The sequence below is a fragment of the Zea mays genome, chromosome 7 (assembly GCF_902167145.1).
Source record: "Zea mays cultivar B73 chromosome 7, Zm-B73-REFERENCE-NAM-5.0, whole genome shotgun sequence".
NCBI classification, from domain to species: domain Eukaryota; kingdom Viridiplantae; phylum Streptophyta; class Magnoliopsida; order Poales; family Poaceae; genus Zea; species Zea mays.
The window spans coordinates 116,619,442-116,633,080 of record NC_050102.1 but is presented as its reverse complement, the minus strand read 5'-3'; positions in this window follow the sequence as shown (position 1 = coordinate 116,633,080).

Below are 13,639 nucleotides of genomic sequence, written 5' to 3'. Positions count from 1 at the left end.
TACAGAGCCTAAAAATTTGTTTGACCAAATTTGGATAAATACTCTTCAAGTTATGCCTTTTCTAAGTTCTCTGCAGAATACTTTAATTTGAATTTATAAAGGAAAAGGAAAACACGTTTAGCGCTCGGGTCCCTAGCAAAGGCTTCTCTCTTTCTTTACATGTAGGTCCTCGGGTTACTATTCACTAGTCTCGGACTTAGCGGAAAACCCCTTGGGTTTTTAAAATCTAATCCCACGGTCCCTAGCTAGAAGAACAATACCCGTGGAGAAAGGAAACGATGGAGCGGCTTACCTGCGGCGGTAGTACTCCGACGAGGTGGTCGGTGAGGTCCTAGGATCACATCGGTGGCCGGGTCGCTGTCGGAGATGGCCGTAGCTGCTTGGTCCTCGTCCGCAGGTGGCGGTGGTCGACGACGGCTCCAAAATTCTAGCCACCAACGGTGGTAGAGCTTGCTCCGGTCAGCTGGACCTCAAAGGAATTGGACGGTGGTGGTCCGTGGAGGTCGGCTCACGCTCACCGCTGGAAATTCCGAACTCCAGCGATGGCGATTTCGCTGCTGCGGTGAAGTAGAGCTTCGGCTCAGGCCTTGAACAACTCTATGGGACTTAGGGGGACCTGGTGGTGGTTCTGGTTAGAGTGAAATGTAGCCGGGTGTGGCAGTTCAATGTGACCGGCTCTGTTGACAATGGCCGGCGGCGGTGCTCCCGGTTTTGGTGAAATCCTGGTGAGGGCGCTCGGCTGAGGGTTTGGGGAAACGTAGAGGGTGTATCCATGGGGTTGGGCTAGCTTTATAGGCATGGTCAAGGGTGCGACGCTGCGCTGTCTGACACGACACAGAGCACAAGCTGAGCGTGGGTTGGCGTGCTCTGTAGCTCAGGCCTCTGGTCGAATAGGTGGGCTAGTTTGGTTTAGTCAGTATCAAACGCCCATAGGTCAGGAATCCGAGCGAATTTGGGCAAAATCCATTTACATGATTTCTTCTCCTCTCACCCCTCTGCCGTTTTGGTGCAGTACCTGAAGGGTTTTGTGTCAGGGATAAGGATATATCCTATCCTTAAGGTCAGTTTGTCTGAGTGGGAAAAACCGAGAGTAAATCTCTATTTTGTCTTGTCAAAAATTCGAGTTCCAGTGCCATCCTCTAGCAGGTGGTTGAGCTAGTAATTAGGCATCTTTTTTGTCAATTGAGGTCATTAGGTTTAGGGTTCGGTGCTAATGGAACAGACTCGGTTTCAGAGAGGGATGTTGGAATGAGCTAAGGAAAACCTGTTTTTCCTTTGTTATCCCTACTTATGTGACCCTTGTCATGATTTTGCATCATCTTTTTGGTACATCACCCTTACTAACTCTTGTAAGTAATTTGGTTTGCTACAACATTTATCAATAGTCCATGCTCTGATAATGTAGTTGAGATACTTTTATTACTTGTTTTATGTTGGTGTTCTTTTTGCTCAAGGTAAGGTGTTTTGAGTCTTGGTTGCCTTCTTCCCCTTTTACTGGCACGAGGTGAACAAGGTAGGTCATGATGATTTGTACTTACTTAGGGACTTGATTCCTAAGTGTGCTTTGCTCAATTTTACCTACATGTGATAACACGGTTTGTGAAGGTGCTGAGCAGAAACCCTAGTAACAACTGGGGTAGACTTACAAATGGGGTGGGTGTAAATGGTTATTTTGGGTGGATTTTAGATATGAGTTTAATTTAGATGGGTAATGATGGATTTTACTTGACTGTGAATTGGGTTGGGTCGATTTATTTTATATCGTGGGTGGAAACGGTCTATATCCATACGTCATAGATGGGTTTTCACAGACCGTCGATTTCATGGGTTGTCACCAATCCGGCCATCTGACTGTCGCGAGAGCCTAGCTGCCTAGGCCCCAACCCCAAAGCCGTGGAGCACTGGCCCATCCGCGACCGCGAAGACCCAGCTGGCCCCAAAGCCGTGGAGCACGGCCCCATCCGGTCGCCGGCCGCCGGAGACGAAGACCCAGCGCCAGCCGCCGGAGACGTGCGCGCCGGCCCCAAAGCAGTGGAGACCCATCCGCCGTGGAGACGTGCGCCTCCACCGCGCCGACCGCCGTGCGCCACGAAGACCCATCCGCCCTCCAGCCACTGCTCCATCCAAGGGAGGTGAGTTCCCCTGCCACCGTCGATCCACTGCCACCGCCTACGTCGATCCACCGCCACCGCTAAGGGCTTGTTCGGTTATTCCCAATACACATGGATTGGATGGGATTGGAAAAAATTGAGAAGAAGTTTGACTTGTTTGGGATTCAAACCATCCAATCCCACTCAATTCACATGGATTGAGAGCTAACCGAACAAGCTCTAAGGGAGCAGTGCGCTGGATCCTCGTGCGCTGGATCCACCGCCAAGGGAGCAGTGCGCTTGATTTGCTATGTATCCATCAATTGTGTACAATATATAATTAGTACTGATACACAATTGATTTGCTACGTACCTAAGTATCAGTACAAGGGAGCTTGATATATAATGTGCTATGTAATTATATACCGTACACAATTGATTTGCTAGCGCTGGACTGCTCTATCCGCTACCGCTGGCGTTGGACTGCCACGATCTGCTAACAGGCTGTTTAGAATAGGTTCTCCATTAAGAATTTTAGTCTAAATTCTGAGATCAAGTGGATTATTTGGGTTACGCATCAGATTTAGATCCTAGGACAGAACCTGATCTTTCAATCTTTATATCCTGTTTTGAACAATTTTTATATCATGTTTTGTTAATTAAATTCTTAACTTTGTTTATTTTTCTTTTAAACATAGATGGATTTAAGGATATCTGATGGTTCATGTACTAATACCACCTTGGATGACCAATCGGTACAATCGTCGACCAGAAGGGCAAAGGTTTGGGAGTATTTTGAACAAGGAGAGATTCTGATATTTGTCAACAGCACGAAACAAGTTTGTAAAATTGCCATCAGACCCACATTTCATAGACCCAGCTGGACCCACAATTCATAGACACAGTGGTAATTATAACAAGAAGACAACATTGTGAGTGACAAAAATCCAATTATCTCTTTGAACAAGAGTTAGTTGAGGTTGATGGAGTGATGAAGGATGTTTGCAAAAACTGTGGGACGAAGCTAACAAGTAAAAGGAATTCAGGAACAAATAGACTTAGAAACCATGTTGTGGATACATGTCCTAAAATTCCAATTGAGGACCAAAAGCGATTCATTGCAACAATGAGAAAAAGGGCAGGAGAAGGTTCATTTGTGTTTGACCCTCGAAAGACTCGTGAGTGCATGGTTAAGTGGTGCATCAGTGCCGAGGTCGCATTCAACAAGTTTGATGATCCTTTCTTTTCCCCGTGGATGGAGTCATTGCAGCCATCGTTTAGCGGTGTTGGGCGTCAAACAATGAGAAATGATTGTATTGCCAGTTTCAAGATGATGAGGCAAGAGCTAAGGAATGAGCTATAGAGTCTTAACTCTCGGATTTGCTTGACATCTGATCTTTGGACCTCAAATCAGAAGTTGGGTTATCTTTGCTTGACAGCCCACTACATTGATGCAAACTTTATCTTGAAAAAGAAGACTACTGCATTCAAAGATGTCAAATATCCATACACGGGCCTAGCAATCGAATAAGTAATTACGAAGTGTCTCATAGAGTGGGGGATAAAAGAGAAGGTGTTTACTATCACATTGGATAATGCCTCCAACAATCAATCAGCATGTGATCTCATTCGAGAAAGTGGATGTTCGGACATGTTATTTGGAGGCGAGCATCTTCATGTCCGATGTTGTGCACATATCTTGAATCTCCTAGTTCAAGATGGAATGGCAATTTCTCATGGAGCAATCGATAAGATTCGTGATCTGGTCAGACATATCATATCCTCACCCTCTCACATACAAGCTTTTAATGAGATTGCTGAGAGGTCTGGATTGCCTTCAAAGGCCAGATTAATTCTTGATGTTCCAAATCGTTGGAATTCGACACACAACATGATTATGGAGGCCATTCAGTACAAAGTTGTCTTGAAGAGATATGCTAAGGAATAACTTGCGCCTTCACCAGATGATGAAGAGTGGACAAATTCTAAGGCGATTGGAGAGTTTCTTGGGGCATTTGAGGAAGCTACAAAAGCATTCTCAGCACATAGAAGTCCAACATCTCATTTGTTTTTGCATAATGTGCTATGTATCCATCAAGCTCTAAGAATGAAAATTGGCAAATCAATTGTGTGCTTGAAGATTTGGCACTAGCAATGGATTCTAAGTTTGATAAATACTAGGAGAAGGGCAAGTATAATATGACACTTGTCATAGCCACTATACTTGACCCATCAAAGAAGATGGATTTTTAGACTTTTTTTATGAGAAGACGTGTCAACTGTTTATCGACATCCAGATAAACATGTCCTTGGCCAAACAATGGTTCACCAATTTTTTTGGTGAATATGCAAAAATTGTTCAAAAAGATACTACAGTCTCACCTATTGTTGCTACAAATACTAGTACTTTGGGCTCACCGATTCTTGGAAAAAGAAGGTTGGATAAAGAATTTTCTCAGTGGTCCCAAACAAGAGGAAGACGTCTTGCAAATTCTGAGCTTGACGCATACTTAGAAGAAGAATTTGTGAGAACAGATGAAAGATTTGAAATTCTAAGTTGGTGGAGGACAAATGCAAACAAATACCCAGTGCTTTCAGCTATGGCGTGTGATTTATTAGCAATAACTCTGAGTACTGTTCCTTCGGAGTCTACTTTTAGCGCAGGTGGTCGCATTCTTGCTGATAATCGAAGCTCAATGACACCAGAAACACTTGAATGCCTTGTATGCTGCAAGGATTGGTTGTATGAATACCCAAATATTCAAGGTACTTGATAAGTATGCTAGTAATCACATAGCTTATTAGTTGCTTTTACTCTATCTATATTTACTGTAATATATTGCTAATTATGCTAGTAATCACTATACTTTCCTAACAATTGTTGTTTTGCTATTTCAGTTTATTCAGTTGTGTTTGGACCCAGCTAGCAGCAACACTCTTCCTGCCAGTGGAAATTGGTTATTAAACAATATATCCTCTTTTTTGCTATTTTACTACTGCGATGTGCTGGCACAATAAAAGAATGCAGAGAGGAGAATTGTAGTGTAGGGTTTATTTGTTTCCATATGTATGTGGGATTACATTCAGCAAGAAAGCAACATGCACTCATTTATTTGCTTTTGGCCATTTCTCCTTTTGCTCGATAGTTTAATGTGCTGTTTTTCTCACATGTTGCTTTTCTTTTCACTTCCAGGGAGATTTATGCGTCATTCGGTGGGCTTCTGATGCTATCTAGGTGTCCCCTTCCATTGTTGCTAGCTTTAAGCTTGATCACAGACTCTTTCCACTGCTGCTAGTTTATGTTTCATGCCAAAAAGATTATTGTTCATTAAGGATCTTTAACAGATGTTTTTTGTTATTCTCTCGAGACCTAAATGTTTATCGACCAAAATTGTTACTGTGTATGCAACTATGTTTTTGTATGTCACTGAAACTACCTATGAAATTATCACTGTGTATCAGTGTATCAGTGTAACACTATGTATAAGCTAAGCCCATAGGTTTTCCATGGGTTTCCACCCAATTATGGGTTGGTTTGTGGTCAATAATGTTATTGGATGGGTTGTGTTTAACTTCCTTCTAATAATTTTAGGTGGGTGTGGGATGGATATCAAAATTACTAGATTTAGGTATGGGTGGGGGTGGGTTGGATTTTTTGCCATTAGCAGGCCTAAACTGGGGTGTTACAGTATTATTATTGTGTGTTGTGTGGCTGTTAATATATCTCTACTATTATAATAAGAGAATTTCTCTCTTCGTGTGCCTTCACCCGCGCCACATGCGCTTAGCTCATCTTTCACCTACCTTCACCCACGCGCGTTTGGCGCATGCATGCAGGCCATCCTCTTGCATGCGAGCGCTTGCATCTAAGCAGTTAGACTAGACAATAGAGTATAAATAGTAAAATTAAGAAAAATTATGTATAACTAGAATTTGAGACACAAAAATTCACACCCACCTAGCCACTAGGACAAAACTGAATTGTGCCGTGCGTGCTCGGGCCAACCAAAATTGTGTCGGACCACAGGTCGCTCAGTAGGCCATATTTATTTGGACATGTGTATCCGTACACCAGTGATGCACCCACGTAGACAGGTAGCGGCACAAGTAAGATGATGGTTCATACCGATAGAGCTACTAACTATCAACACGACGTAGTTGTTAGGTCATTGATTGAGGTACATAAGTTTTCAATTAGTAAATATTTGGTATTAGTTAGATACATGGGAAGCCACCACCCGACATGCCTGTGATGTCTAAATTCGCGAGGACACGACGACGATCTGACAACACTGCCCTCACAAGCTGCTCGTAACTTTTGGCTGCTCATGGTAAAGAATTAGAACATGTTTAAATAACTATTCCAATTAAACAAGGACCTTAGTGATATATTGATACTATAGCAAAGCACAGGCACATTGTCATGTGCGGCCGCACATATGCAATGCGCAGGAGAGCCCGTGACGTGCGACGGGCGACCGAGAGGGCGTCCAGGGCGCAGGAAGGGCAGGCGCAGGATTAGAAAGGAAACTGCGCAGGATTAGGAAATAAACTATCTAGCTGATTGGTTGCTGATTGATTGGCTTGGGAAGGAAACTATCTAGTTGATTGGTTGCTGATTGATTGGCTTGGGAAGGAAACTATCTAGCTGATTGGCTGCTGATTGATTGGATTGATCCAATCAATCAAGGAGAGCCTTCCTCTTTTGTAAGGCCACAGGCCATATATATGCAGGTGCGGAGGCACAATAAAAACAACAAGAATTTACTCCTAATCTCCTTCTCTCTCTACTAAGCTGATGACCGAGGGGCATAACCTCGCCGGCGTGACAGACGGCGGCTACGAGCTACGTAGCTGGGGTCCGGCCAGTCAGGAACTCGAGGTCCTTGACAACCTAGTATCGCGAGTCTGGCGATCTTCGCCACCTCACGCCCGCTCCACCAGCCTATCCACTGCCGCCGCACCACCACCGGCCTCCCCGCCAAACCCATCGCCCTCCACCGAGTCCGCCGCTACCCAGCCAGTCATGGGGGAGCAAGCCATTGCCGACCTCACCAAGATGATCATGGCCCTATCCACGGATATGGAGACCATGAAGGCCGACATGGCGTCCGTCAAGGAAAAGGCGAGCTCTTCGTCGCCGGTTACCAGGAACACCGACGACAACCATCACAATGACCGACCACCGTGGTTCCAGAAGTTGGACTTCCCATGCTTCGATGGCAAGTCTGATCCAATGATCTTCATCAACCGGTGTGAGTCCTACTTCCACCAACAACGCACTATGCCGGAAGAAAAAGTCTGGATGGCCTCATTCAATCTCGAAGACGTGGCCCAACTATGGTACATCCAACTCTAGGAGGATGAAGGCACTCCGCGCTGGGGGCGGTTCAAGGAACTTCTCCACTTGCGGTTTGGCCCTCCTCTCCGATCGGCTCCCTTGTTCGAGCTCTCGGAATGCCAGCGCACCGGGATAGTGGAGGAGTACTCCAATCGGTTCCAAGTCCTCCTTTCCTGCGTAGGCCGTCTGGACGAGACCCAGCGGGTCCAGCTCTACACGGGTGGTCTCCTTCCGCCGCTGAGTCACGCGGTGCACATCCACAACCTCGAGACGCTCGCCACCGTGATGAGCCTGGCTCGTCAGGTGGAGCTCATGGAGCTCGACAGACAGCGGCAGGTCCCGGCTCGGCCAGCCGTGCGAGGATTACTACCGCTGCCGCCACCTCGACCAGCCCTTCCCGCGCCGCAACAGCAACTGGAGTTGCCCACACCACCGATGGGTGCCGACTAGGGGCGTCGCAAGGGAAACCACCAGCGCCTCTCTGCGGTGGAGCAGGTGGAACGACGTCACCTTGGCCTCTATTTTAACTGTGATGAAAAGTACTCTCGTGGCCATAACAGGTTCTGCAAGCGAATATTCTTCGTCGACGGTGTGGAGATCGACGACACCGACGATGCCGCAAACGCTGGGGACAGGGAGGCACCCTGCTTCTCGCTGCAGGCCGCGGTCAGCGTGCCCATGGCAGACACCATGCAGCTCACGGTGGTTCTGGGGGCCGCCTCGCTCGTTGCCCTCCTTGACTCCGGCAGCACCCACAATTTCATCTCTGAGGAGGCGGCGCGGCGATCGGGTTTGCCTCTCTATCAGCGGCCTCGCCTAATGGCCATGGTCGCCAATGGCGAGCGAATCACCTATGCTGGCGTCATTTGCGATGTGCCCCTGCTCATCCCAGGCGCCCCGTTTTTGGCGGACCTCTTCGTCATGCCCCTGGCCGGGTACGACATTGTCCTCGGCACCAAGTGGCTCGGGGCGCTGGGACCATCGTCTGGGACCTTGCCAACCGGCGCATGTCGTTCCAGCATGAGGGTGGCACCGTCTCATGGGTGGGAGTGCGCACAGCGGCTGGCCCGGTCTTGGGCGCCATGGCAGCCGGTGAGCCGCACCTGGAGGCCCTTTTGGACGCGTTTGCGGGTTTTTGCCACACCGATCGGCCTGCCCCCCAAGCGTACCCACGACCATCGCATCCTACTGAAGCTCAATGCGCAGCCGGTGGCCGTCCGGCCCTACCGGTACTCGGTCGCCCTCAAGGACAAATTGGAGCGACAATGTGCCACCATGATTGAACAACGGTTCGTCCGCCACAGCGACTCGCCGTTCTCATTGCCAGTCCTCCTCGTCAAGAAGTTCGACAGTTCATGGTGCTTCTGCATCGACTACTGGGCCCTGAACGCGATGACGATCAAGGACGCCTTCTCGATCCCGGTGGTGGATGAGTTGCTGGACGAGCTCCACGACGCCAAATTCTTCTCCAAGCTGGACCTATAGTCGAGGTACCACCAGGTCCGCATGCAGCTCGAGGACGTCCACAAAACGGCGTTCCGCACGCATGATGGCCTATACGAGTTCTTGGTCATGGCGTGCGGACTCTGCAACGCGCTGGCTACGTTCCAAGCCTTGATGAACGACGTACTCCGGCCATTCCTTCGCCGCTTCGTCTTGGTATTTTTTGACGATATCTTGATTTATAGCAAGACATGGGCGGATCATCTATGCCACCTTTGTGTGGTTCTCGATGAGCTCCGCCGCCACCAGCTCTTCGTCAAGCGCACCAAATGCTCCTTTGGGGCCCCCGCCATCGCCTACCTCAACCACATCATCTCCATGGCAGGAGTCGCCATGGATCCGGCCAAGGTGCAGGCCATTCATGACTGGCCGCCTCCTCGCTCCGCCCGTGCTGTGCGTGGCTTCCTTAGGCTCGTGGGGTACTATCGCAAGTTCGTGCATAACTATGGCACGGTGGCCACGCCCTTGATGGCGCTCCTAAAAAAGGATGGCTTAACGTAAGATGACACAGCGGCTGCGGCGTTCTCGGCACTCAAGGCGGCAGTCACGTTGGCCCCCATACTCATCATGCCCGACTTTGCCAAGCTATTCGTAGTCGAGTGCGATGCATCAACGTTTGGCTTCGGGGCCGTTCTCGTCCAGGAGGGACACCCGGTGGCCTACTTCAGCCGGCCGGTGGCACCACGACACCGTGCCCTTGCCGCCTACGAGCGCGAGCTCATTGGCCTTGTTCAGGCGGTCCAGCACTGGAGGCCATACCTGTGGGGGCGCCGATTCCTCGTCATGACAGACCACTATAGACTGAAATACCTCCTCGACCAGCGCCTTGCCACGATCCCACAACACCACTGGGTCGGCAAGCTCCTGGGATTCGACTTCACGGTGGAGTGCCGCTCGGGCGCCACTAACACCGTGGCCGACGCTCTCTCCCGTCGCGACAACGAGGAGGGAGAGCTGCTGGCCATCTCAGCACCTAGGTTCGATTTCATCGAGTGCCTTCGTCACGCCCAGGCAACTGACCCAGCGCTGGTCGCCATCGATGACAAGATCTAGGCCAGCATCCGTACCACACCGTGGTCCATCAACGACGACATGATTACACTGGAGGGCCGCCTCTTCATCCCAGCCGCGTCACCACTCCTTCCTGAGATCCTAGCCGCGGTCCACGACGACGGCCATGAAGGCGTCCACCGCACGCTACATCGTCTATGACATGACTTTCATTTCCCCAACATGCGTCGCTTGGTGCAGGAATTTGTGAAGGCATGCACCACATGTCAGAAGTACAAGTCGGACCACTTGAGACCGGCCGGCCTGCTCCAGCCGCTGCCTATCCCGTCCAGCGTCTGGGCCGACGTTAGCATCGACTTCATTGAGGTGCTGCCACGAGTGCAGGGAAAGACGGTCATCCTCTCTGTCGTTGACCGTTTCAGCAAGTACTGCCTCTTCATTCCGTTGGCGCACCCCTACATCGCCCAAACCGTTGCACAAGCTTTCTTTGTCGACATCGTCCGCCTACATGGCGTTCCACAGTCTATCATCTCAGACCGCGACATGGTGTTCACATCCGCGTTCTGGACTGAGCTCATGCGTCTCAAAGGCACCAAGCTCTTCATGTCATCAGCATTTCACCCATAAATGGATGGGCAGATGGAGACCACCAACCGTGTTATCGTCATGTACCTCCGCTGCTTCACCGGCGACCGTCCACGACAGTGGCTCCGCTGGCTTCCATGGGCCGAGTACACCTACAACACCGCCTATCAATCATCGCTCCATGAGACACCGTTTCGTGTGGTCTACGGCCGCGACCCGCTGACCATCCGCTCTTATGACCCCGGCGAGACGCGCGTGGATGCTGTCGCCCAGGAGATGGAGGACCGCGCGGCCTTCCTCGACGATGTCCGCTACTGTCTCGAGCAGGCACAGGCGGCCCAGAAGCGTGTCTATGACTAGCATCATCGCCTAGTGGTTTACCAAGTCGGTGACTGGGCCCTCCTTCGTCTCCGATAGCGCCCAGCGGCATCCCTACCACGTACCACCTCCAGCAAGCTCAAACCGTGCTTCGTTGGGCCATACCGCGTCGCGGAGGTCATCAACGACGTGGCTGTCCAGCTGCAGCTTCCCCAGGGCGCCCACCTCCATGATGTGTTCCATGTCAGGGTACTCAAGAAGGTCGTCGACACACCCCCGGCCACAACACCAGCCCTGCCACCAACCCACAACGACGCAGTGGTGCCGGCACCTGACAAGATCACCGCTGCTCGGGTAGCGTGTGGAGTGCGACAAGTGTTGGTCCAGTTGAAAGAGGAGCCGATGGCGTCCGCAAATTGGGAAGACTTCGACGATTTCTGTTCTCGTTTTCCCACCTTTCAGCTCGAGGACGAGCTGGTCTTCGACGATGGGAGAGATGTCATGTGCGGCCGCACATACGCAAGGCGCAAGAGAGCCCACGACGTGCGACGGGCGGCCGAGAGGGCGTCTAGGGCGCAGGAAGGGCAGGCGCAAGATTAGAAAGGAAACTGCGTAGGATTAGGAAATAAACTATCTAGCTGATTGGTTGATGATTGATTGGCTTGGGAAGGAAACTATCTAGCTGATTGGTTGCTGATTGATTGGCTTGAGAAGGAAACTATCTAGCTAATTGGCTGCTGATTGATTGGATTGATCCAATAAATCAAGGAGAGCCTTCCCCTTTTATAAGGCCACATGCCATATATATGCAGGTGCGAAGGCACAATAAGAACAACAAGAAATTACTCCTAATCTTCTTCTCTCTCTACTAAGCCGACGGCCGAGGGGCATAACCTCGCTGGCGTGACGGACGGCGACTATGATCTACATAGCCGGGGTCCGGCCAGTCAGGGACTCGAGGTCCTTGACACACATAGCTATACAATATAATATTATCATACTTTTCTTGTCGCTGATGTGGATTCATTAAGGATTCGATACCCGTATGGGGATGAGCATGGGATGAATTTTATACCCATAATGAGTATGAGTACGGGGATAGAGATACGTATAGGTTCATAGGAATGGGGATGAGGTGACCAAATCCGGTGAAAATTTTCTCATTGACACCTTTAATTGTGCACTTGTCTCAGACAATATTTGCTAGTCCTTTTTCTTTGTCTTACCAGTCTCTAGAGTACATTTGCATTGTAGGGAGTGTGCATGACAATATCTGTCGGAGAGATTTCTCCAGCGGAGTGGCTATTGGGGATAGATATCCCTTAGGTCACCACGGTCCGAAGACATTCATGGGCCATCCGAAAGGCTGTTGATGGGCCACCCAGAAGCCCCCCGATGGGCCTCGGTCAAACGGGAGACATTGGATTCCGAGGAAGGTGTAGGCATGCATATGCGAGAATCCAGTCGCGTCCTGTACGTGTTGTGTGTGGAAATCAACGGACGACTCATTTGACCATAGCCCAACGCGACGAGTGGCAGAACAAGCGGATCATGGAGATCGTGGACTCATGGTAGTTTGTTTGTAACCTCAACTCAGTCGACAATAAGGCTGAGGAGAGGGCCCTATGAAAACAAGGTAGACACCCCATAGAACTCATCTTTTTCCTCCATAGTCCCCGTATTCTAGAGAACTCATTCGCACATAGACAGAAAACCACAGGACGTAGGCTGTTACGCCACCGGGTGACCCGAACCTAAACAATCACTTGTGTCTCCGATGTGTTCTACACGTACCATCGAGTTGCGATCGTCATCGCCTTCCTCACAAAAGTGCTACGGGGCCACCCCCGTAGTGTGTTGCCGGTACTTAATACCGATAGCTAGAGCGCCAGGTAGGGGTCGATGTCGATTTTTGACAACTCCATGGCCGTCGTCCAACACTGTCCACCGTGGGAGAGGATTTCCTTTTTGGGTCCCTCTCCTGCATCGCTGACCAGAAGGGAATCATGCACTATGTAGTATGCGCGAAGGGAGAGGCCCTGAAACCCCGCCTCACTAGGACGATGGTACAGAAGCCGGTGTTGTGGAAGAGGGAGATCCCACAGTCTCCCATGGCCAGACCTCAAGTGGTCATGGCCAAGACTATGCCAACTTGCCACTTGGCTCCACGACGTTCGTGCGTCCATCCAACGTGTCAGGCCGCTGCGACGCCGGGCAGAACAACGCTGCTCCTGCCTCGGTCGAATGTCGCAACATCCCGCATCCGAAGGACCTCGTGTCTACATCGTCGACCTAGGCCAGGACTCTAATAAGTCAGAGAAAAGGCACAATTGAGGCCTTTAGCGTTTCCAAGTCCGGCATCGCACGACAATTGACTGTGGGGGTTGGTGAGATCCCGAAGGCTCCAGTTGCGCCCGCAGCGCCGGAGGCCTCTCGCTACTACCCCAACCTCCTCTGCACAAAAAGGAGGAATTAAAAGTGACCCCATATCTGACGATGAGCTGACCTTGCTGGGGGAGGAGCCCCCGCAACGTGAATCTAGCCTCCACCAGAACCATCAACGCAACATCCGACGACACCATGCCGCAGGGGAACAGGATACAACTCAGCCTGTTTCCCGGGACGAGGCATCCAAGGACGATGAAACTCCCGAGGAGTGGGAGTTCTATCTATAATGGAATGCTCACCGACATCAGTGACAGGTGGCCCAGGAACATGGTCGTGAGCTAGCAGGGTGCCATCCCCGACCTCCTTGAGGTCATCCTCCCATCCCTCACAATCTACAACCCGA